The 26,972-nt window shown below is 43.2% G+C and overlaps 1 protein-coding gene across 5 annotated transcripts in view; it reads left to right on the top strand.

Moving 5' to 3' along the window:
* TAFA4 (TAFA chemokine like family member 4) overlaps positions 1 to 26,972 on the top strand; it is a 293,701-nt gene that overhangs the window by 226,881 nt on the left and 39,848 nt on the right. The window lies entirely within an intron of this gene.

Genomic DNA, 26,972 nt, shown 5'->3' with positions numbered 1-26,972 from the left:
TTGGGGAGAGGGGGAGGTAGCCAGTGAGGGGGGGGGTATTTGTGCATGTGTGTTTGTATATAGATGTGAGGGGGCATGTGTGTATGTGTGTATATATGTGAATGAGTGTGTGCATGGGGGAGGGAGTATATCAAGGGGAGGGGAAAGAACATGTCTGTATGTGTTTGTGTAGGAAGAAGAGAAGTGAAAATGTGAATGAGCATGGGTGTGAGGGTGAGTGGGCATGTGTGTGTGTGGAAGAGGGAGAGAAGTGAGTGAGCGAGCATGTGTGTGAGAGAGGTGAGTATGTAGGAAAATGAGAGGAGTAAAGCTGAGCATGTGAGAATGAGGCATGAGAGTTAGCATATAAGAATGAGTGTGTGTGTGGAAAGTTATTGTGAACATATGAGTGTTAATGTGTATGTGTGTGTATGAGAGTAAGTTTGTGCACATCCTGTCCTGTGCCCCTCCCCTCCCCCTCCCCTAGCATTCATGGTAATCTCAGGGTGACTGGAAATCAAAAGTTCCCAGATATGGTTATACGGTTACTGTTAGCTGGATAACTTTAATTGGGGATATTTAGTGAGATGTTTATTTCACTTCACATCATAATTTACCGGCTAATTAGGGATCCTTATTGTGTAATCAAATTTCACCCATTATAGGCAAATTGCAGTGGCAGCCAGTCACCTGGTGGGTAAAGTTTAAAACTCTTATTTTGATTTCTAAGGTCCTTCATGAGCTTGCCCTGTCTTGTTTGATTTCTTCAGTACAGAGATACTAGTCAGACCGTTGCCTCTGCTCTTCCACTCAGCACCTTTTGGAAATTACCCCTCTAAAATAAGCTTGACTGGCTGAGTCCCATAAGCAAATTTTCAATATAGTTGGCCTTGCCCAATGGAACAGTCTTCTTGAGGAGATTAGATCCGAGAGGTATCTGCTCCGATTCAGGAAATCGCTTAAGTCCTACCTTTTCAGCTTGACTTGCACTTAGTCTTATTGGCTTGGGCTCCTATACCCTTTTTGCATAGTAGGCAACTTTCCAAGTCCTTATCATTTGCTGTGGAATACCTTGACTTACTTTGGTTTGTTACCTTCTTGAACAGTCTGTTGTGTTAACTAGGGGTGTGCATTCGTTTTCGCCCTATTGGCGATCCGCAACGTATATTGCACTATTCGTAGTATTCGTGGGGAAGCGAAACGTATCGCGATTCCCCAAGAATACACGAATCTTCGCCGAATTATATGGCCACCTAAATAAAAATTTAAACAACCCACCCTCCTGAACCCCCCCAAGACTTACCAAAACTCCCTGGAGGTCCAGCGGGGGGTCCGGGAACCATCCCCTGCACTCACACCCTCGGTGCCGGTTTCATCATGGCGCCGATAGCCTTTGTCACAAGGGCTACCGGTGCCATTGGTCAGCCCCTGTCACATGGCCATCGGTGCCATCTTGTGCTCCTACCATGTGACAGGGGCTGACCAATGGCACCGGTAGCTCCAATGACATAGTATGGGCAAAGGCTATCGGCGCCATTTTGAGTACTGGTATCGGATGGCCGGAGTGCAGGAGGTTGCTCTGGGACCCCCGTTGGACCCCCAGGGACTTTTGGCCAGCTTGAGGGGGGCCTCCTGACCCCACAAGACTTGCCAAAAGTCCAGCGGTGGTCCGGGAGCGACCTCCTGCATGCTGGCCGTCCAATGCCAGTACTCAAAATGGCGCCGATCACCTTTGCCCTCACTATGTCACAGGTACCGATGGTCGGCCTCTGTGACATAGTGAGGGCAAAGGCGATCGGCGCCATTTTGAGTACTGGCATCGGACGACCGGCGTACAGGAGGTCGCTCCCGGACCACCGCTGGACTTTTGGCAAGTCTTGTGGGGTCAGGAGGCCCCCCTCAAGCTGGCCAAAAGTCCCTGGGGGTCCAACGGGGGTCCCAGAGCAACCTCCTGCACTCCGGCCATCCGATACCAGTACTCAAAATGGCGCCGATAGCCTTTGCCCATACTATGTCATTGGAGCTACCAGTGCCATTGGTCAGCCCCTGTCACATGGTAGGAGCACAAGATGGCGCCGATGGCCATGTGACAGGGGCTGACCAATGGCACCGGTAGCCCCTGTGACAAAGGCTATCGGCCGCCATGATGAAACTGGCACCGAGGGTGTGAGTGCAGGGAATGGCTCCCAGACCCCCCGCTGGACCACCAGGGAGTTTTGGTAAGTCTTGGGGGGGTCAGGAGGGTGGGGGGTTGTAGTTAATTTGAATTTTAGCTGGGACACGAATAGAAATCGCCGTATTAACGCATCGGGGCGCCATACGGCCGAATGCAACGTATTTGCTCCCCGACGAATCCGAATCACGAATGCAACGTATGGCGTCCCTCTGCACATCCCTAGTGTTAACCTTGTTTTTGCTTTGTCGTTTGATTTTTTATTATGCATATTTGCTTGTTATCCACTGAGATTTGTGGATTAAAATTAGCACGTGTAAATATGCACAAGTAAGAGCCATACACGTCGCTTTCGCAGGTTATAAGATAGCGTAAATGTTGGCCCCACCTTGGAATACCCCTTGGCCACCTCTAGCCTACCCCTTTTTCATATGAGCAAATTTATTCATTCACTGTTGCTTGCGCATATATGGTTAGAGGTTTATAAAATAGCACTTACATGAATATGCGCTGTTTAAGGTGAATCTGAAAAGCCCGGTGCACACCAAAATCGGGAGACGTGTGCATAAATTGGGCTCGCGTGTGCCCACCAAATTTTAAAAGCCTCCCAGATGCATGCGTATCTCCCGCTGTACACACATCTCACTTGATTTCACAAAAGGGAGTGGTATGGGCATGGTCTGGGCAGGGCATGGGCATTTCGGGGTGTGACCAAGAGATGTGCCCAGGTCCACTGACGTGTAAATTTACTTCTGCTATGGAGGACGTGTAACTTAAAAAATAAAAGAAATTAACCATTTCTGCTGGATTGAAAGAGTCTGGGGTAATTGGGGGGCATGCAGGCTATCAAACCAGGGGGGGTTGGGGGACATAGCTATTAACTGGGCAAACTGATGAAACAGGCAATGGCATGAATGCACACCATTTATAAAATACCTTGATTTATGCGGTAGAATCGGGATTTGAGGGCCTAGGTGTATTCCCACTTAAAATTGGGTGCACATGTGTGCACAGCCAGGCTATTTTATAACATAACTGCAAGTTATATGATGGCCGCGTATCAGGGCGTGGACTGATGCACATGCGCCAAAGGGCGCCCGCGTGCCATTTGAAAGTTACCATCTTCGTGCACATGAGCTCATTTTTACCCATGCAACAATTTAAAATTCACGTTTTTGCTAGCACCAATGACTTCTCTTTCTGAAGTAATTTTGTCTCTTCTGACCCATTTTATAGAATGCAATGCAATATCTAATTGACATTTGCATTTCAATCAGGTACCTACAGTACCTGAACCTAATCCGCTTTGATGTGCCTGAAAAAGCAGACTATAAATAGATAAACAAATAAACTTCTATTGTCATTTTTTGCTTCCTGCTTCTACCTGCTTTGTCTGTCACGTAGAAGTAAAAACATAAGGAAAAGCTAAATAAAATTTTGGTTGGTGAAACAGAACTAAATGTTCTTTTTCCTCTGTTTTCGTTATTTAATGCCACTTTGGATTTTGGTAGCAGGCTCTCCTGTGTAAAAGTTACTAGTTTTGAAAACATGTTGATTTGTTTATGAAGCATATAAAGGCAGATGGATAGAAGTTTTATTCGCTTGCTGGTATATAATTGAAGTACAAATCAAAATATACTGTTTAACTTACTGATGAATTTGTTCCACGCACTCATGTATGGGGAGAGGTGACAAATTGTAACAGAAATTACCTTGCTTATGAAAGAGACTTTATTATAGGACATTCATCAAACTTTAGTGTAGGACTACAGAAATAACACTGAGTGCTTTCATAATTTAATGGGATGAATGTAGCAAAGGCTAATTTACTTGGTCAATGTGAACTCTTGTTAGGGTAGAGGCTTGTTTTCCTATTCATCGCAAATTCCTCCCCGATACTTCCTTTTAAGCGGGAATGCTAATAGAGATGGCACTTTGTTGATCCCGCGGAGGCAGCCTTATAAATGAGTGAAGTAAAGAGTTACAGTATCTTCTCTACTAGTGTGTCAGTGGATCGTAAAGATGAAGCAATTATTTGAATGGAGTTTCAATAAATAAAACAAAATAAGACTCCATAAATAAAGCTTAGTTTCTGCAAAGATTGTGTTTGCCTTGGGGAAATTCACTGTCACTCTGGGTGGAATAAAAAGGGTCCGGGCATATCTGACCAAGCTGAAGCAAGGCTAACTTTGGTGGGGAGAGATTGGGGCAGGAGCAAGCAAAGAAATTGCCTGGAGCCCTAGCAACGCAAGTTATCCCCATGACAAAGTTGGTAGTTTGTCACTGAGGCAGAGCTTTAGGGCACCTGGCTGACCCCCACTCCTTAGTTTCTGCCCTTGGCCCTAGTGTATCTAATGCGAGCCCTGGGCTGAAGAAGATGGGGTTCTCCTATTAACACAGCTAGGAGAGCAGCTCCTTTCACACTGTGGTCCCTAGCTTGAAGGCAGAAGATCTCCAGCTGGAAAAACAGGCCAGGGTGCTGCAGAGCAAGTGCAGAACCTTTGCACATGCAAAATGTAAGTAACATGCTGATGGGAAGATATTACAAAATTTTATAATCAGGTAGTCTTCATTAACCTGCACTAAGCTAAGAAAGTCACATCACAGAGGAAATAACATCAGTTTTGCTTTTAGCTCCAGGCTGGCACTGAAGCCACCTGAAGGTCTTTTTTTGTACTGAAAAACCAAGGACTTTGTAGTCTGTGGGAAGATTACATGCCTTTACTTTTCTTTAATTAATCTTTTTTTTTTTTTTTTTTTTTTTTTTTTTGCAAAAGGGAACATATTTTTTATTTATATATTAATTAGTTTTTTTTTATTGTGTTCATTATTTATTTATTTAAGTTAAAAATTGGAGAGGGTAATTTTCAATAGTGTTCATAACTTAGTACATACATGTTTAAGCAGGTGCGCCGAAAGTTACAAAGGATTAATTATAAAAAACAAAGGGCCGGATTTTAAGAGATACACAAGGGCGTAGATTTGTGCGTGCAACCCGGAGCGCACAAATCTACGCCCGATTTTATAACTTGCACGCGCAGCCGCGCACATGTTCTAAAATTTGGGGTTGGTGCGCGCAAGGGGGTGCACACTTGTGCACCTTGTGCACGCCGAGACCTAGGGGAGCCCCGATGGCTTTCCCTGTTCCTTCCGAGGCCGCTCCAAAATTGGAGCGGCCTCTGAGGGAACTTTCCTTCCGTCCCCCCCACCTTCCCCTCCCTTCCTCTATCTAACCTGCCCCCCAGCCCTACCTAAATCCACCAAAATGCATAGAGACTGACTTTAAAAAAGTACGCCGGATTTTAACAGATACACGCGTAGCCGCGCGTATCTGTTAAAATCCGGGGTCGGCGCGCGCAAGGCTGTGCAAAATCGGTAGCCTGCGCGTAACCTGCGCGTAACCTGCGTGTAACCCTTTAATACCCCCCCTGCGCACGCCGAGCCTATTTTGCATAGGCTTGGCGGCGCGTGCGAGCCACGGGACGTGTGCTGGGGGCGGCGCGACGTTCGGGGTGTTCCGGGGGCGTGGTTCCGGCCCGAGGGCGTTTCGGGGGAGTGGCGGAGGCCTCCGAAATTGCTCCCGGGCCAGAGAATCGTGTGGCGGCGGCTGACTGGCGTGCGTGAGTTACGCCTGCCTGAGGCAGGCGTAACTTTCGTGATAAAGGTAGGGGGGTGTAGATAGGGCTGGGGGGGTGGGTTAGGGAGGGGAAGGTGGGCGGAGTCTGAAGGAAAGTTCCCTCCGAGGCCGTTCCGATTTCGGAGCGGCCTCAGAGGGAACGGGCAGCGCGTGCAGGGCTCGGCGCGTGCCAGGTGCACAAATGTGCAACCCCTTGCGCGCGCCGACACCGGATTTTGTAAGATACGCGCGGCTATGCACGTATCTTATAAAATCCGGCGTACTTTTGTTTACGCCTGGTGTGCGAAGAAAAGTACGCGCGGGTGTACTTTTCTAAAATCTACCCCATATTGTATGTGCTAAATAACTGTAGCATGTGCACATAAGGTGAAATTTAAAACAAATACATGTGCCAAAATTGAGAGATGTGCACGCATCTAGCACATTCGCGTGTCCACCCAATTTTATAAAGTGGGAGGATGCGCATGCATGTGACAGTACGCGCACATTTAGTATCAGAGAAAAAAGGGACGTGGTGTGGGTGTGGTGTCAGGGCATGGGCATTCTGGGGCGTGGTCAAGGCATGTGGTCGCAAGTACCTACACACTTGGGCGCGTGCCCAGGTACAGTGCCACATAAGTTTACTTCTGCTATGGAGGAGGAGGTGTAATTAAATAAAAAATACAGGCATCCCTGAGAGGTTTAAGGGGTCTGGGGTAACTGGGGGGAGTGCAGGTTAAAGATCCAGGGGGGTTTGGAGGATTTAGCTCTAGACTGGGCAAACTGGTGGACAAACTGGTCATGGTGTAGACATTGCCTGTTATAGAATTCACCCGCTTGCATGGCTCAAATCTGACTTTACGCAACGGTGTGCACCCTCTTGCAAAATTAGGCGCACACGTATGCATTCCTAGGCTATTTTATAACATATGCATGTACGAGTGTGTATGTTATAAAAGTGCCACGTCTCTGGGTGTACGCCGATGCACAAGTGTACATGTGTGCCCACGTACCCCTTTGAAAGTTACTGTCAATAACCCTCAGTTTATACGTGGAGACAGATAATTTATAAAGTTGGCTAATATATATGGGTATCTCTCCTTTGAAAATATTTTCTTGGGTACATACTGCCAAGCACCAGTTGACCCACAGCCTCCACCATTTGTGCCAGACTCGTGACCCTAAAACTGCAGACATAAGAGAAGTCAGATTTAATATCTGCACATTGATTAGCAGGTGCATGAGCATGCACATATGTTTGATGCAATATGCACATACTCCATTTATAAAATGCATAAATGTGCATGTTATTTCTAGCTTCACCCTGGAATGCCCTCGAAACGCCCTTTGTATGTGAATACTTTCCTGTGCGGCAGTGAAAGTATACACATACTCCCACCCTTCTGAAAGTTTGCTTACCACACACAGAGGTTACTTAGGTGTGCATGGGTTGATTTTGCATGCACCCCACCTCTTTATGGAAGTCTTTGAAAATTAGCCACTAATGCCTAAAATACATTACAAAGTGCCCTGTGTCTAGGAGAAAAAAATCACAGTAAATCATTGTCATGCAAATATATATATATTTAGAATAAAGTTAAATAGTAATATTTTACATGAGAAGGGAAGGGAAATACATGAGAAGAGAAGGGAAATATTAAGGTCAGTTATTTCTGCACTGCAGCATATGGAGGCAATTTTCAAAGAGTTATGCTCATCTTGGTGAACTGGTAGAATAACTGGTAAAATAGTAATTTCAATTATGCGTGCATGTTTTAAAATATACTGACTTACATGTTTAAATCAGGTTTTATACGAACAAGCCCTAGTTTATTTTTGCGCATAAAATCTATGGGCCTGATTTTCAAAAGCATTTACATGCGTAAAAATGGGTTCTACATGTATAAATGCACTTTACTCGTGTAAGTGGACTTTTGAAAATTGCTACAATATATGCAATTGAATTTTCCATACGATTTATCCACGTACGTGCATTTTACATGGACGAATGTATTTATTTGCTTATTCAATCTTATATTTTGCAGTTTCCACAATGTTCACTGTGGATCACACAGAACATTCACAATTAAAATTAGCACAATAACAAAAACCAAATAAAACAATGTTAAAACATTTACAATTAATGCAATGTAAACAATTGAAGCAGACACTTTCAAATAACTTCTGACTGATCAGAGAAAGCTTGAACAAAAAGCATTGGGCCGGATTTTAAAAGCCCTACGTGCACCAGGCCTATTTTAAAAAGGCCCGGTGACGCGCGTAAAGCCCCGGCGCGCATGTAAGACCCGGGGCTTTACTAAAGGGGTGGGGAGGTCTGGGGGCGGGGCCAGAGACCTCAGTACACAGCGGCCATTGCCGCTGCATCGGAGGATCGGGTGCCGGCAGGCTGTGCCACGTGCAACTTGCACCTGCCCGGAGGCAGGCGCAAAAGGTAAGATAAAAATTTTGGGTGGGGTTAGAGTAGGGCTGGGGGGGGGGGGGAAGGTTAGGGGAAGGGGTGGGAAGGTCAGGCTAGGGGGAAGGGAATGGGGGAAGGCAGCACAGCTTGGCGCACGCAAGGTACACAATTGTGCACCCCCTTGCGTGCGTCGACCACTGATTTTATAACTTGCGCGTGCAAGTTATAAAATCAGGTGTACATGTGCACGTGCCGGGTAGCACACACACATGTATGCTCACGCACACCCTTTTAAAATCTACCCCATTGCTTGTAAATAGCTTTTGAAAATTGCTATGATAGTATATTACACTTATGTGCATAACTCCTTTTAAAATTACCTCCTTAAAATTGGGTTTTACATGTGTAAATGTACTTTACCTTTGTACTTAGTCTTTTGAAAATTGCTACATTACATGCCATTTAATTATTCATAGAATATTTATTTATTTAAAACATTTATTAACTGCCTATCATCGTTTCTAGGCAGTTTCCAATTAAAACATCCACAATTACTCCAATTAAAACACATAAATGGCTTCTGAAAATTGCTACGATATTATGTAACATTTACATATGTAAAATCTTTTAAAATTACCTCCAGGGATAATAACTTTTAAACAGGCACATGGATGCACATCTGCACACATTTGCCAGCTCGTGCCCAAGGGCAAGGCTAAGTATTTAATAACATACATGCATATATGCATGCATGGTATAAAATAGGCTGAGCGCGCACACATGTGCATGCAATTTTAAGTGGGCATGTGCTTATGCGTGCAAATGCCGCTTTTACCGCGGAAGTGGGGGGAATTTAAAAGCCATGGGAGACGACGCAATGGGCCATTTTCCCAGTTCATTCCCAGTTCACCCAGTGTTGAGCTAGGTCCTCCAAACCCCCCTGTTTTAATAGCCTGCACTCTCCAAATTACCCTGGACTCCTTAAACCTCTCCGAGAAGGCAGATTTTTCAGGTACATCTCTTCCATAGCAAAAGTAAATTTACGTGGCAGTAGACCTGGGCACACTCTGGGGTGCATAAGTATTCACATACACATCTTTGGCCATGCCCCAAAATGCCATACCATGCCCATACAATACCCAGACCACGCCCCTTTTTGAAATCAAGTGAGATATGCGCATAGCGGGAGATATGCACACACTTGAATGGCTTTTAAAATTTCATTGGTGCACGCTAGCCTAATTTGTGTGTGCATCCCCAACTGATGCGTGTGCGGGCTTTTAAAATCTATCTCTATGTGCGCAAGTATATGCATGATTTAAAATTCAAGTGTATCTCTGCGCGTGCCCTCATTTTAAAATTAGCCTGTAAGCTTTTAGACATATTTCTGAGCAGAAGATCGCCCAAGGTTATTTACATCCAGAAAAGTGTAATACAATTAGATAAAATAGCATAAATAACATTAAAAATTGGAATGAAAATGACAAGGATTAATCCAGCAAAATAGCAACAGGTCAGTACAGTAAAAAAAATAAATTGAATCAATTGCTACATATCACCATTAATTATATCAAATCCAAAATAAATAATGATACAAATTTTCAGTAGTTTGCGTAATTCGCCGAATGCATGCCTAAGTGGGTTCATAGAGATTTAGCCTAGTATTTTATAAAACTGTGTGACATAAGCTGCACAGTTTATAAAATACTCGCATTTCTGCCCTGAAATTATACGCATTTGTTTGTAATGTAGGAAAATGCATACTTTCTCTATCCATTTTATAAAATCATGCTCATATGTTTTCCATATATAATAATTGTAATATGGGTGCGTAATAACCCAGAGTTATACAGAGGCATGAAGTTTATAAATAATGCACATACTCTGCTTCTGAAAATACTTGTTCACATACTTGTGATCACCAGTTCCCCAACACCTCCATTAGTTCATCCAGATCCTCCAGCACTTCCTGCTGAACCTCCACCACTTAATCCGTACCTCTTACCAGGGGCGGATTATGGGAAAACATTGGCCTGGGGATTTTTATCCATCCTGGCCCATGGGTATATATAAGAAAATTATGGAATAAAAGACAAAAATATAGAAAGTTTCAACATCATAATATAGTGCAAATTTTAAATACTTAATATATCATATATAAAATATTTCAGTAAGCACTTTCAAGCAACAATAAACCTACTAGTTTGAGTACATTTTCCATATTCATTGGAAAAGCAGATGGCAATACAACAATGCAGTGTTCCAGTCACCGGCAGCTTGAATTGACGGACTTAATCCCAGAGTCAGAAAAAGCTGCTGAACTAGGACATTTCCCCTTACCACTCACCATACAAAAATAAATATTCAAATGCTGATGTTACCTCATTAACAGCAACAACAATTCTCTCCATTACCAGGAACATGGTATAATCCACAATCCTGCAAAAAAGTATTCCTGCCATACAATAACATGCTAACTGCCAGACTCAAACAGTAACAACCCTACCTATAAAAAAGCAAGACTGGAAATACAACATCAAACCTTAAAACACCAATACACCTCCTTCTGCTATAGATCCGTACTCAGAAACTACATGTTAGCAGATACCTCACCGTGGTAACACATGCAGAATTAAAAAAAAAAGTCAACCATACTAATTAAAAGAATAAATATTTTAAAATAGCTGATATTTAGAACATCCAATAATATAAAAAGCTCAATAAAATATTTCAAAAGTACAGACATCAAATGCTACCCAATAATTAAAACTAATAGGGATGAAAAAAATCCTCTGCTATCCGTACCTGGGAACATTTTGATTTCCAGTCACCCTGAAATTGTCATGGATTAAAGGGGAGCAGAAGGGAAAACATACTGGGGCAGATTTTCAAAGGGTTACACACGTAACATACGCGCGTAAATCCCGAAAAGCTGCCCCTGTGCGCGCCGAGCCTATCTTGCATAGGCTCGGCGGCACGCGCAAGCCCTGGGACGCGAGTATGTCCGGGGCTTTGAAAAAGGGGCGTTTCGGGGGTGGGGCAGTGGGCGGGGTGCTGGCCCAGGGGCGTTCCGGGGGCGGGACTGAGGCCTCCGGAACAGCCGCCATGCCAGGGGATGGTGCGCTGGCAGCCAGCCGGCGCGCGCAAGTTACACTTGCCCGGAGGCAGGCGTAACTTTCCCGATAAAGGTAAGGAGGGGGCTTTAGATAGGGCTGGGGGGGCAGGTTAGATAGGGGAAGGGAGGGGAAGGTGCGGGGGGGGGGGGCGGAAGGAAAGTTCCCTCCGAGGCCGCTCCCATTTCGGAGCGGCCTCAGAGGGAACGGAGGAAGGCTGCGCGGCTTGGCACGCGCAAGTCACACAATTGTGCACCCCCTTGCACGCGCCGACCTTGGATTTTATAACATGCGCGCTGCAGTGTGCACATGTTTTAAAATCGGGCGTAGATTTGTTCGTGCCAGGTAGCGCGAACAAATCTATGCCCATGCGCAGGTTTAAAGATCTGCCACACTATCTTCTATCACACACATGTTCATTCTCTCAAACAATCATACACTACATGTTCACTCTCAATCTCTCACACACACACACACACACACACACACACACACACACACGCACTCACTGGTTCTTTCTTCTCATAAACATACACACACTCTCTCACTTGCTCTTCCCCCTTCATACACACACATTCACTGGCTCTCTCACAATCCAGTCCTCCTCTTCTGCTGCAGACACCAGAGGATGTGCGGAGCATTTGTATTAAGCAACTGCTGGGAGGGGTGTGCCGGCTCCAATAGGCCTCTTCTATAACTGTGGGCGGGAGTGACAGCGTTGGGGGCCCTGCAGATACTTTGCAGTTAAAAATCCTGTGGGAGGGGTATACCGGCCCCATCCCGCTAAGCTTCCTCTTCAGTCTTGCTGGTTCCTTCTTTCTTCTGCAGCGGGTGGGAAAGCTTTTGCCGGCAGCCCTGTTGGGTTTTTTCATTGGTGCTGGCTGGATAGGTAGTGTTGGTAGCCCCTCTGGGCCTTTTTCTCAGCCGCGGGTGGGAGGCTTGGTGCCGGCTGCCTTTCTGGGCCTCTTCTTCTATTGCTTGTTTGCAGGCTGCGGAAGCCGGAGATACTTTCTGCTGGCGCTGCCTTGCAATTTTGCACTATGCCTGGCTCATGGTTCTACAATTAGGCAGAGGCTGGGCATGGTGCAAAATTGTAAGGCAGTGCCAGGAGAAAGTGCCCCCTGCTCCTGTAGCCTGCAAACAACTCCGTGGTACCTGGAGTTTGGTGGTTGTAAAAATAGGCCGGGCAGCAGCTGTGGGAGGCAGCACGCGATCAGGCAGACCGGCCCACCGGGACATGCCCTATCCTCCGATAGGCCAATCCACCCCTGCCTCTTACCCAATAGCTGCAGACAAATGAAAACTGCATTTTTAACTTCTGTCTCTTCAGTTGTCACTTACAAAAAAACAAACTTGTGCACATACTTCTAAACCCTGCCTCAGAACATTCCTAAACGGCTCCATTTTTTCCTTTAACATATAGTTGCAACAGTGAAAGTATTATGTTTACAAATATAGCATATATGCATGTGCACACTACTTATACATGTACATGCTGATTTTAAGTCCAGAAACCTTTTGAAAATTAACCTCAATAAATATAGTACTGTTGATTTAATAAAAGCTTTTCAACCAAAATCTCCTTCCAAAGTAAATTTGAGATTATAAAGTCTGTGATTCCCCCCATTTTCCATACTAATTTAACTGTGTGCCATTTCTTGTGTAGTTCATATACAAAGATGGCATTTAAAGCACTGCACGTTTATGACCAGTGGAGGATGCTGTATGCATTTGAAGCAAAACACATTAGTTGTCATAAGTAATTACACAAACATGTTTACTTTTATAAAATGAAGAAGAATATTAGAGGGTACTATCGTCTTAGCCAATATAAATATTTATAGTCTTTCAGGCTGATATACAGTATATATTAGTGTAAAAAATACTGCTACTTTTGCAAAGTACCCTCAGTAGACAGAAGCAAAAGAATAATTCTATTTTCTTGCCATCTGTTTGAGGATACGTTTGCCTATTTTGTTTTCTGAATATTTAGTCAGGAAAAATTGGTCTTGCAGAAAGAGATTCATGCATCCTGTATAAATATATTCAGTAATTCTACTAAAAAAAAGGTACTTCCTTTGGAAATGGGCAAAATTAGCCTTTCATTGACCTTCTGTCTTTCGGGGCAGCTCATGTATTCAATCCCTACTGCTCTGTCCATATTAATGAATTATGAATGTTTACATTTGTCAAACATCTTCTAATTGAGCATGCTGAAATCACATGACAAAATGCAGATAGAAGAACATCGAACAAGTCAGGGCATCATGTGAAACATCATTTTGCAATATTTTACAGAACAGATCCATAAACCAAATGGAATCTGCCACTTTTAATCGTACAGTGGAAACCACCAAAGGCACCATTTCCTTAACTTATTACTCTCTCTTGTTTCCCTTGGGGCAGTATTTTCCCCTGTTAGTCAGTGACAGCCCATATCTACCCTCTATGCATATTTTCAGGTGAATTTTAAAAGCCCTACATGCACCAACGTGTATTGGCCCAGTACGTGCTGCGCGGATTTTAAGAGGAACCTGGGTACACACATATCTCCTAGTGCATGAGTAAACATTTTTGTCATAAAAGGGGCAGGGCATGGGCATGGTCTGGACAGGGCATGGGTGTTCCAGGAAATATGTAGCACATGCTGGGGTCCCTATCCGTGTAACCTTACTTCTGCTATGGACGGTGTGTAAGTCCTGAAACAAAAAAAAAATTAGGCTAGTCAGTGAGGTTTTAAGGGTTGGGGCAAATAAGGTAAAAGGGAAGCAAATTAGCTAGGAGATTTAGGAGGTTCTGTCCTTTACTGTGGTGAACTGGGAATGAACTGGGGAAATAGGTAATTGCGTCAGCGTGTGTATCTACTAAAATCCTCCCTACTTACGTGATCGAGGTGGCATTTGCATGCACATGCACACGTCAGTGTAAAATTATGTGCACATGTACACGCATATGGCTGATTTTATAACAGGCGTGCATATATGCGCGCATGTTATAAAATCTCCACATCCATGTGTGCAAGCTGGCAAATGTGCGCATGTGTGCTCCTGCGCACATGTCTTAAAATTCACCTTTATATGAGTTCCATATTTGCATATCATTTTGCTATTTTTTATGCTATGCTTTGTATAAATTGTTATTTTTAGTGCTCTGCACTACCATGTTGAAGACCTGTGTTCTATTGCTGGGTCATGGCTTCAGCTCCCTGGGCTAATTGGGGCTGAGGACGCTAGGGAGGCAATGATCACAGTCCCTGGTGGAGCAGTAGGGGTGGAGGTAGTCCCAGTTATTGCACAATGGTGACACCCAATGGCTGGATTTAGGACTTTGATTATAAGGTTCCTAGAAGGAGCCCTGGTGGCTGGCTCTTGGTCATGAACTTTCACTACAATAACTGGGCTGAGTTGAGAAGGGATATAAAATAGAGAAATAAATTCCCATATATTTGCAAATGCAGGTTCATGGTGCTGGGTCTGAAATTCTGTTCTGATTGAGTTGAAAACCCAAAGGAGCAGAAGAAAACTCATGGCCCCTCCCTAAAAATGAGATATAGGCCTCCTAATATATTTTAATGGTAATAAACAATTAAGATAAATTATCCTGTGGGAATATTGAGAAGAGAAGAAGATTTTGCTACTGGCTGCAGAGGATTGGTGAGTATTGTTTTGGAAAATTATAAGGTGTAAAAAGATTGGAGGAGAGGTGAAATAGTGGGATGTATTCTAGACAGGCTAAAAGAGAATAAGAAAAAAAAGCTGGCCACAGAGGCAAAAACTCATAATAAACACTTTTTAAAATACATCCAAAGCAGGAAGCCTATAAAGGAGTTGGTTGAACTATTAGATGATTGAGAGGTTAAAGGGGTACTTAAGGAAGATAAGGCCATTGTGGAAAGATTAAACAAATTATTTGCTTCAGTATTTACTAATGAGGATGTTGGGGAAATACCTAAGAACATGCCATACTGGGTCAGACCAAGGGTCCATCAAGCCCAGCATCCTGTTTCCAACAGTGGCCAATCCTGGAAGAGGAACAGTATACAAATCCACGGCTCTCGTGCTAAACATTCAAAAGGGAAACTTTGAGAAAATGAGAAAAATCTTTAGAAAAAAACTGAAAGGAGCAGCTACAAAAGTAAAAAGTGTGCAAGAGGCGTGGTCATTGTTAAAAAATACCATTCTAGATGCACAGTCCAGATGTATTCCACACATTAAGAAAGGTGGAAAGAAGGCAAAACGATTACTGGCATGGTTAAAAGGGGAGGTGAAAGAAGTTATTTTAGTCAAAAGATCTTTATTCAAAAATTGGAAGAAGGATCCAATAGAAGAAAATAGGATAATGCATAAACGTTGGCAAGTTAAATATAGGACATTGATAAGACAGGCTAAGAGAAAATTTGAAAAGAAGTTGGCCGTAGAGGCAAAAACTCACAGTAAAAACTTTTTTAAATACATCTGAAGCAGAAAGCCTGTGAGGGAGTCAGTTGGACCGTTAGATGATCGAGGGGGTTAAAGGGTCACTTAGAGAAGATAAGGCCATCGCAGAAAGATTAAATGATTTCTTTGCTTCGGTGTTTACTGAAGAGGATGTTGGGAGGTACCCGTACTGGAGAAGGTTTTCATGGGTAATGATTCAGAGGGACTGAATCAAATCACGGTGAATATAGAAAATGTGGTAGACCTGATTGACAAACTGAAGAGTAGTAAATCACCTGGACCGGATGGTATACACCCCAGAGTTCTGAAAGAACTAAAAAAAATGAAATTTCAGACCTATTAGTAAAAATTTGTAACCTATCATTAAAATCATCCATTGTACCTGAAGACTGGAGGATAGCAAATGTAACCCCAATATTTAAAAAGGGCTCCAGGGGTGATCCGGGAAACTACAGACCGGTTAGCCTGACTTCAGTGCCAGGAAAAATAGTGGAAAGTGTTCTAAACATCAAAATCATAGAACATATAGAAAGACATGGTTTAATGGAACAAAGTCAGCATGGCTTTACCCAAGGCAAGTCTTGCCTCACAAATCTGATTCACTTTTTAGAAGGAGTTAATAAACATGTGGATAAAGGTGAACCGGTAGATGTAGTATACTTGGATTTTCAGAAGGCGTTTGACAAAGTTCCTCATGAGAGGCTTCTAGGAAAAGTAAAAAGTCATGGGATAGGTGGCGATGTCCTTTCGTGGATTGCAAACTGGCTAAAAGACAGGAAACAGAGAGTAGGATTAAATGGACAATTTTCTCAGTGGAAGGGAGTGGACAGTGGAGTGCCTCAGGGATCTGTATTGGGACCCTTACTTTTCAATATATTTATAAATGATCTGGAAAGAAATACGACGAGTGAGATAATCAAATTTGCAGATGATACAAAATTGTTCAGAGTAGTTAAATCACAAGCAGATTGTGATAAATTGCAGGAAGACCTTGTGAGACTGGAAAATTGGGCATCCAAATGGCAGATGAAATTTAATGTGAATAAGTGCAAGGTGATGCATATAGGGAAAAATAACCCATGCTATAATTACACAATGTTGGGTTCCATATTAGGTGCTACAACCCAAGAAAGAGATCTAGGCGTCATAGTGACATAGTGAGGGCAAAGGCTATCTGCACCATTTTGAATACTGGCAGCCAACGGCCCGACTGCAGGAGGTCACTCCCGGACCCCCGCTGGACCACCAGGGACTTTTGGCAAGTCTTGTGGGGGGGTCAGGAGGGTGGGGGGTTTGTTTAAATTCGCCTCTTTAGATGGGTCCCCCAAGACTTGCCAAAAGTCCCTGGTGGTCCAGCGGGGGTACGGGAGCGATCTCCTGCACTCGGGCCATCAGCTGCCAGTAATCAAATTGGTGCCGATAGCCTTTGCCCTCACTATGTCACAGGGGCCACCTGTGCCATTGGTCAGCCCCTGTCACATGGTAGGAGCACAAGATGGCGCCGGCCATCCATTGTTCCTACCATGTGACAGGACCTGACCAATGGCACCGGTAGCCCCTGTGACATAGAAGGTCAAAGGCTATCTGCACCATTTTGAATACCGGCAGCCAAGGGTGTGAGTGCAGGAGATGGCTCCCAGACCCCCCGCTGGAGCACCAAGGAGTTTTAGTAAGTCTTGGGGGGGTCAGGAGGGTGGGGGGTTGTACTTAATTCAGTTTTAGCTGGGAAACGAATAAGATTTAACGCATGTGCGTATCGGGAGCCCCCCTTGCCGAATGCAATGTATCTGCCCCCCCGATGAATACGAATCCTGAATGCAACGTATGGTGTCCCTCTGCATATCCCTAGTAAATAAACCTGTAGATAAAGATGAGCTGGTTAATAGAGTGTATTTGGATTTTTAGAAGGCATTTGGAACCCCCATAAGAAACATCTTAGGAAATTTAAGTTTTGGGAATGAAGGCAATGTTCTATTTTGGACTGGTAACTGGCTAAGAGTTGGGAAACAGTTGGTAGGACTAAATGGTCAGTTTTCAAATGGATAGTTGTTAGTGGAGTACCACAGGGATTGGTACTGGGATTTGTGTTGTTTAACATGTTCATAAATGATCTGGAAAAGGGAATGAAGAGTGAAGTGATCAAATTTGCAGATGACACAAAATTATTCAAAGCTGTTAACACAGCAGCAGATTGCAAGGAACTGCAGAAGGACTTTGAGAGACAAGGAGACTGGGCAATTGAATAGCAGATGAAATTTAATGTAGAAAAGTGCAAAGTGATGCACATAGGGAAAAGTAATCCCAACTACAGGTACACTATGCTGGGTTCTGTATTGGAAATCACCACTCAGGAAAAGGACCTTGGAGTTCTTATGGATAATATGGCAAAATCAACTGCTCAGTGTGCAGTGGTGGTCAAAAAACAAATAGAATGCTAGGAATGATGAAAATTAAATCAGAAAATATCATATTGCCACTTCATCAAGCCATGGTTTTACCATACATTGAGTATTTTGTGCCCTTCTGGTCACCCCATGTCAAAAAAGACATAAAGGAACTAGAAAAGGTGCAGAGGAGGATAGTAAAAATGATAAAGGGAATGAAACACCTTTCCTATGATGAGAGGCTATGCAGGCTATTGCTCTTCGGCTTGGAAAATAGATGGGTGAGAGGGGACATAATAGATGTTTATAAAATCATGAGCGGATGTAACTGGTAAATAAAGGATTATTATTTGCCACTTCAAATAATAATAAAAGAAGGGGAACTCCTTGAAACTAACAACCTGCAGATTCAAAACATAATAGAAAGTACATTTCCCACTTAGCGACCTATCAAGATGTGGAATCATTTGCCAGAGATTGTAATTAGTATAGCGGGGTTTAAAAGAGGTTTGGACAAGTTCCTGGAGGAAAAGTACATCACACATTATTAGCCAGGTAGAATAAAGAAAGCTATTGCTATCCCTGGGAGTGAGGAACAGGAATTAGATCTACTTAATGGGATCTGCCAAATACTTGTGACCTGGATTGGCCACTGTCAGAGACAGGATGCTGGACTCAATAGAACTTCCTCTGAGCCAGCATGGTAATTATTAGGGATGTGAATCGGATCCGATATCGGATCCGATTCTGGTTCCGATTCACATCTCTATAGATGTGAATCGGATCCGATATCGGATGTGAATCGGATCCAATATCGGATCCGATTCACATCCCTAGTAATTATTATGTTCAGGGTGAGAAAACTAGGCTGAGATTCAAACAGCAAATGCAGAGACATCAAAACTCCAATGATGGTACATCATAGGCATGGCAGGTAGGCAGAGTAGCAATAAGACCCCTAAACTGGTATATTAGGTGCATTGCAGGTAGACAAAGTGGCACTAAGACCCTTATAATTAAATATCTAGGGCATGACATCCATAAACTGCTATTAATTAATAAGCAATAGTAGCTTGAGATCTTTTTAATGTTTGAGTACTTGCCAAGTAATTGTGATTTGGACTGGCCACTTTTGGAAACAGGATGCTGGGCTTGATGGATCCTTGGTCTGACCCAGTATAGCATATCTTATGACAGGTATGCAGAGTGCAGCAGCAGCAGCTTCAAGGTGCTTTCATTTGTCTTGCCACTCGCATGGAAATTCTGGAAAGCCCAGCAAATTTTTCAACTGTGGTGCCAACCTTGAGTGATGGCTCACAATGTTCATTGAGAAGACACATTCACTGGGCATTCTGATTGGTGGGCAAGAAGGCTAGTGCTGAGCAACCTTGGCTAAATCTGGCCAGATTGCAGACTTATGTGCCTAATATGCCAGTATATTGGTGGTTCATTCCTTCTATAGGCTCTGCGAGATAGCATGTTACAGAAATTTATCTTGGGGTCTCCTTTCCTGGGGTAGGCTGAGGGTCTCTCTTGCCAGCTGCTATAGCTATGGCCTGTGTCAGGAGAGATGATTCTTTGTGGGCAATTTGGCTTTGGCATATTGAGGTGGGAGAAGAAGTGATAGGTGACACTACTGTCTGAAGTGGCCGCACTTTCCTGTACTACATCCCCACTATACCGCTACCTCTTGGAGAGCAAGATTCTTCATAAATCACAAAGTGTGGAAAACGTGTCTGTATTCTTTGAGGTGAATTTTTAAAGCCCGGCTTGTGCATTAATTAGGGGAGTGGATTTTAAAAGCCGCCGAGATATCTCCCGCAGTGCGCACATCTCGAAACTTTTCAAAAAGGGGCAGGGCATGGGAGTTTTGCAGCATGAACCTTAGATACGCATGTAACTACTTCGGGAACCTAGCATGCACTGAGGTGCACTGCCTCATACAGAGAAGGTACAGAGAAGGGCGACCAAAATGATAAAGGGGAAGGAACAGTTTCCCTATGAGGAAAGACTAAAGAGGTTAGAGCTGTTCAGCTTGGAGAAGAGACAGCTGAGGGGGGATATGATAGATGTCTTTAAAATCATGAAAGGTCTGGAATGGGTAAATGTGAATCGGTTATTTACTCTTTTGGATAATAGAAGGACTAGAGGGCACTCCATGAAGTTAGCATGTGGCACAATTAAAACTAATCGGAGAAAGTTCTTTTTCAGTCAACGCACAATTAAACTCTGGAATTTGTTGCCAGGGGATGTGGTTAGTACAGTTAGTGTAGCTGGTTTTAAAAAAGGTTTGGATATGTTCATGGAGGAGAAGTCCATTACCTGCTATTAATCAAGTTGACTTAGAAAATAGCCACTGCTATTACTAGCATCAGTAGCATGGGATATACTTAGTTTTTGGGTACATGCCAGATACTTGTAGCCTGGATTGGCCACTGTTGGAAACAGGATGCTGGGCTTGATGGACCCTTGGTCTGACCCAGTATGGCATATTCTAATTTCTGCTATGGATGACGTGTACATTAAAAATTAAAGAAAACTAGACAGATCTGCAAGGTTTTAAAGGGCGTGAAGACTATTAATCTAGGGTGGTTTGGAGGACCTGTTTCTTAACTGGGTGAACTGGGGATCAACTGGTAAAACTGGGAATAGGGTTGGCATGCACCCCTTTAAAATCCCATGATTTACGTGGTAGAAGCAGGATTAGTGCGCACACTTGCATTCCTACTTAAAATTTGGTGCACTTGTGTGCACAGCCATGCTATTTTATAACATGTGCATATGCACATTATGTTAGAAAATGGCTGCGCCCCTGGACACAGGCTGATGTATGCATGCAAATGTGCGCACATGCGCCGATTTGAAAGTTACCATCCCTGTGTCAGAGGTTTATTCTGTCTTGCACCTGCTGCTGCACGGAGTCTACAGACTGTAACACCTCTGCTTTAATTCCCTCTTGCTCATGGAAACCCTGTACCTTTTCCTCCAGAATATTCATTATAGGATTGACCCTGCTCAGGGTGGTGCTTCTGGAACTCAGATTCTCCATAGCATCCTTGAAGGGCTTCAGGACTTGTATCAGTTGCTTCGTCAGTACTTAATCACCTATCTCTATTTTCAAATTTAGCCTCTGCATCAACATCATATAGTTGGAGTTCCAGCAGGTGCCAACATCTTGAATCAGACACTTATAAGGCATCCCAAATTCTTCCTGTTTGTCATGGAGAAGCTGTCCACTTTTCATGCTTCAGCGGAAATGTCTCACTATTTTCCTGCACCCCTTTATCTGGTCCTTCAGTTCCCCAGCCCCAAGGCATCCTGGACCCTTACTGCCACGTGCAGCAAGTATGTAAGGCAATGGATACCTTGAAGGCCCTCATCTTCCACTGCCCTTGTGAAATTTGCACCACTGTTTAAAGAAAACTGCCTAAAGACTTCTGGCTTTCCAGTCTAGCTGCCAACCCTACAGTATTTTTCTTATGGCTGATACGATATTGCATGAGGTGTGGGGCTTATCCATCGCCTGGATATGCATCATAGCTCTGAATCCTGATTCTCGGCCTCCACTAGAACTGCTATCTGCCCCTGTTTTGGCCAGATCCCACAAGTGTGCAGTCAAAGAGAGGTAAATGTGTGTAGCCTTCATGCTGGTCCAGATATTGCTCACTTCTCCTCTCTGTTTTAGCCAGCTGATCCTCGATGTGACTACAGCACTGCTTGCACAGAGTGGGAATAACCTCCCTACTACATGTAATCCAGGAGGGCACTTTGTAATTGGGGGCTAACATATGCAGCAGATGCTTAAAGCCCACAGTTTCTGCTGCCTACAGGAACTGGGTTTCCAAGGCAATCATTTCTCTGATGCTCCTCATTACTACTTTGGATGCTGCCTGCCTCTTGCCCTGGCAGAGTGCTATGGAACCCCGTTTCCTCTATGGTGGGTTGCTGCTTTGGGTGCACGGCTGGGAGCTGCTGGTCTGGAACCTGACTGCTGGAAGGAGTCGTGGGATCAGCTTGGGGGAGGTATCTTCCCCTTTTCAACTCCTTTCCTCTGGCTTTTACTTTGACTGGTAGAAGGGTTCCCAGGCTAGTACTGCCACCCTCCCCTACTGCAAATGCTATTGGGTGTTGCTTCTGCAGTGATGCTGCATACTGTCCTTTCTCAGATGCTCTACATCTTGGGGGGGGGGGGGGGGCTATTGCTGGCATTGGAGTTGAGGTTAATAGTGGATTGTGAGGAAAAATGCTCTCTACCTGAATTTTAAATCTTGGGGATACATCCCAAATACATTTTTTTTAAATTTAGCCTGTATGCTCCTTTTTGATTATAAAACAGTCTGTCCACCTTTTCTGGAGATGAGATCAAGGTCTAGCCCTTTGGGAGCTGACTTTTTTAAATTTCCAGCTAATGGTATTATTAACTATTATGGCGTTTGATTCTTTTTATGTTTTGTTATTTTTTTTTTGGTCCACCACAATTAGAGAAATAATTCCTAGACACTTCTGCTGGCTGTGCTTAATTTGTTTCATATGAGATTAATGTAGTTCTGAATTGCTGAGTTAATATCGTTAAATGTTTAAATTTGGTTTTGTTATTTTTATATCAGAAGGGATCTTCGTTTTCATTTTTTATTTTATTTTTTTCAACAAATTTATCAGTGCTTATTATAAGAATAAAAACAGGAGAAATAGTGGAAAAAAAGACATCTTTTTCTGGGTAAATATCATTGCTGTTCCTGTTGTAATAAACACTGATAAATTCCCAGGAAAAATAAAATAAAAACTGAAAACCAATATCTCTAAATTTCAGCATTGCCTATTCTTTTCTGGAATTTAGACTAGAGTTTCTCTTTTACTCCCTCTCATTATTATGGGCTTGATGAGGCAGTGAGGTCTATTAGTTTGGTTTCCTTAGTTTTTGTTCCCGTATTATTTCCATTTGGGAGGATTCTTGATAGAATTGTGAAATTTTAAAATATGTAATTTTAAAATTTTAGCCTTCATTTCTCCAATCACAGAATAGCTTTGTAAAATAATATTTTATAGTTAATAATTCTTTGCTGTAGTAGTGCTATAAACATAGGAACTGCTGGATTCTGGCTTGGATTAGTCTGGCTGGGAAACCTAGCAGCACCCTTGTTTTGTTTTGATTTTTTTATTTCATATTTTCAGACAACATTATATATATGTAATTCAAGCTTGCATATATAACAATAGAGGAGATATAGTTCCCCTCTATGTCAAGAAAAGCAAAATTGATAAATCTAAGAGGAAAATAAAAATGGTAGAATACAGGGAGAACAATTTTCCAAGCCATTTAGCTGGGTATTGTGGTGTTTAGAAATCATCTTGTTCTGGTTTAGAAGCAGTGCATTTAGTACACTAATGGGATAAATTCTGTGCATTTATTTTGAGAGTCTCAGGCAAGAGTAACCTTCCTCTTACATTTCAAATGCTCTAGTGCAGGGGTGGGCAGTTCCGATAATTGAGGGCCACAAACTGGTCTTTTTTATAGGATAACCCTAATGAATATATTTGGAATGCATTTCCATACAACTCATGCAATGTGCACGCACATCCCTCTCATGCATATTCATTAGAGATATCTTAAAAACCTAACTATTGTTCGAGGACCAGAATTGCCCAAACCTGCTCTAGTGGCAGTGTTGCTTGCTGTCATGTAGGAAACCAGGGGTCAGTACCCAAGCCTTGCTGCTTCTTCTTGAGCCAATCAGGGACAGGGATGTCAGGTGACTCAGTCATTGCATAAAGGCAACATCTACTGTGTCATGAAGTAGATGTATTGAGCCCTTAGGCCGCTTTTAATTTTATACAGCTTATCTTCTGCAAGCACAAGATAGGCCTTAACAGGCAGCAGCTGATACACCACAAGAATAGATTTTCTGCCTGACCAGCCACCTCTCCCTTGGGTTGAGTCTGCAGATTCCTAGTGGCTGGCAAGGCTTTCCAGGTTAGATATGAGGAAGGTAGAAGCAATATTCAAGGTTGGTGGCCAGGCAGAGATCAAGGCAGATGGAGACAGCAAGGTGAAGTCAAGTTCCAGGCTGAGGTCAAGGCAATGAGAAATCAATCCAGGGGGAGAAACATAACAGGACAGACAGGAGAGGGCAAGAATGGAACAATGCAAAGTGGGAACACACAAGAACAAAACCAGGAACAAGACAGGAACATGCTGAAGCAACTAGCACTGTAAACTGAGCAGGAGATCTGTTCCGAAGGCACTGGAAGGTGGCTCTGTAGGGATGTGCAGCAGGGACAGATTCGTCCCATTCAGTATTCGTTTTCGTGGGGACCCAAATCCATTGCATCCGTTCTCGGGGGACCCCGATCCATTCATTAGTTACATATGAATTTGTTTCCCAAAAAAACCCCCATCCCAACCCTTTAAATTTAATTTACAACCCCCCACCCTCCTGACCCCCCCAAGATTTGCCAAAAGTCCCTGGTGGTCCACGGGGGTCCTGGAGCGATCTCCTGCACTCGGGCCGTCGGCTGCCGGTATTCAAAATGGTGCTGATAGCCTTTGCCCTCACAGGGGCTACTAGTGCCATTGGTCGCCCCCTGTCACATGGTAGGAGCAATGGATGGCCGGCGCCGGTAGCCCCTATGACATAGTAAGGGCAAAGGCTAACGGCGCCATTTTGAATACCGGCAGCCGACGGCCCGAGTACAGGAGATTGCTCCAGGACCCCGCTGGACCACCAGGGATGTTTTGCAAGTCTTGGGGGGATCAGGAGGGTGAGGGTTTATTCATTAATGATATGTTGTATTCGTGGGGATTCGCCATACGTTTCGTGACCCCCACAAATACAACGAATATGGCATATACGTTGCGGATTTCTAATACGTTGCAAACAAATGCACACCCCCTATGGCTCTGAACTTCCTTTTATATGAGGCAGGATGTGATGTTTCCTGTACATTTCACAGAAGTCCAGCCGACCAGCCCTATAAAAGGAGCTCAGGAACTGCAAAAAGTTTAGCCATGTTCCTGGGATGCAACACAATGTCAGAGGTGCTTCAAAGTAGAGGTGAGGGGCATTACACATTGGCCAGACTCAGTGCACATGTGAACCAGATTCTGGAGGGACCTGCCTGTCTTCCCCTGCCTGAGGGCTGTCATTATGATGGCTGAGGGTAGAAGCCTAAAGGAAGATGTACAAAAATATAGGCAGCTGCCAATGAATGCTAATTTCAATGTTAATATATTTCGATGTTTCAATGTTACTATGTATCAATAATAAGACACCTTAGTCTTAAGATAAATGCCTATATGTTATAATGTATTAATAAGTCACCTTAGTTTGTAAGTTATTATGTTTTTCAGTGTTACAAGTATCAATAGTAAGACACCTTTGTCTGATTATTTCCAACAGTTATAATGTAAACCAATGTGATATACTCCAATGAAAGTTGGTATATAAAAACGAACTAAATAAATAAATAATTACTCTGCAGTTTAGTAGAGGTTGGCTTTGATTGAGCTGAGTGTCCAAAGACATAGGAGGAAATTGCCAGGCTAAAACATAAAAATTATAGGAATCTTAACAAGGCCTCAACACCATTACCCATTGGAGACATTAACTCTATTCAACCATTCTTTTCTTTTCTTCTATCTCACTGCGTGCTCAAGCATTCTGAACTGCAAAGATTTTGTCCAAAAACATTTTAACATGGTGACTTATCTACACTCAACTACATTACTAAAACTTGTGATCCATAATAATATATTCATTCAATATATGTATAATTCAAGGAGCATGCTGTATCCTAACCTTTCAGAATATAAATGGACTGCTGATAAATATATCTCTCTGAATCTATAGTGCTTCTATTGTTTGTACTTCTAGAAGTGTTTCTCCTAATTATTTTCTACCTTTTAGGTGATACTTTAGCCTCTTATCTGTAGGAGACCCCAGAAGCAGGAGTTTCCAGCACAGCTGCAAATATCGTATCTCCTGGTCTCAGCATTAATCAATATTGATAGCAAATCCCAATACTGAGCACCATGTAATTTCCGTCACTGAGCATTTTGTTATGCTCTGTCTTGTTTCACAGCTGATCTCAGTAACCGAGGCATGCATTCTGACTTTCATCTGACTCATCATTCATATTGTAAATGACGTTGACATCCATCTTGCTGGTATTGTTGCCAATAAAATTATAGATCTCTTTATATAACCTGGCTTTACCTGTAACGTTTTTTTTCATTTTCAAAGAAAGAAAGAAGCAATGTCTTTTTTTTCCTCCTTCCGTGTTGCCTTGCCAAAATTTATCTTCGGTTTTTTATGAAGAGTGCTGTAGTGTAGATGATCGTACCAGTCACTGATGAACTCATTTATCTTTTTCTCATCTTTTCACAGTTCACTGCATTGAGCCATTGTCTCTTGCATGGCTGACTTTCGTCATCCATCTTCTGTTTCATGTTTGGTTTCTTTTCATTTTCTTTAGGGACCTGGTTCACCCAAAATAAGTTGTGCCTCTTGCGGGCGAATTTTGGGGAAAAGTTGAATAGCAACTATCATAATAGCAGTCCTGAGATATTGGGAGGGGGGGGGGGAAGATAATCGGCAGGGCCTGAAAAAGGATATTCAGAGCATGTAGGGGGAGGAGCCACTATAGATTCTCTATTAATGCCCTCCAGTCTACCCCACAGACATACCCCAAACGAGTGACTTACCTAAATACATATGCATCTTGTATTTGCCTTTTGGAACCCTTAGATTTGAATTTATTAACATCTCCCTCTGTTCATGAGACACTATTTTCACACCTTAGCATCCGCTAGGACATCTACCTCCTCAATAACTGTAAAAGCGTGAATTACTTTT

This window comes from Rhinatrema bivittatum, chromosome 4, assembly GCF_901001135.1.
Source record: "Rhinatrema bivittatum chromosome 4, aRhiBiv1.1, whole genome shotgun sequence".
NCBI lineage: Eukaryota > Metazoa > Chordata > Amphibia > Gymnophiona > Rhinatrematidae > Rhinatrema > Rhinatrema bivittatum.
The sequence above is the reverse complement of the archived record's forward strand: the minus strand, read 5'-3'. Positions and strand labels throughout refer to the sequence as shown.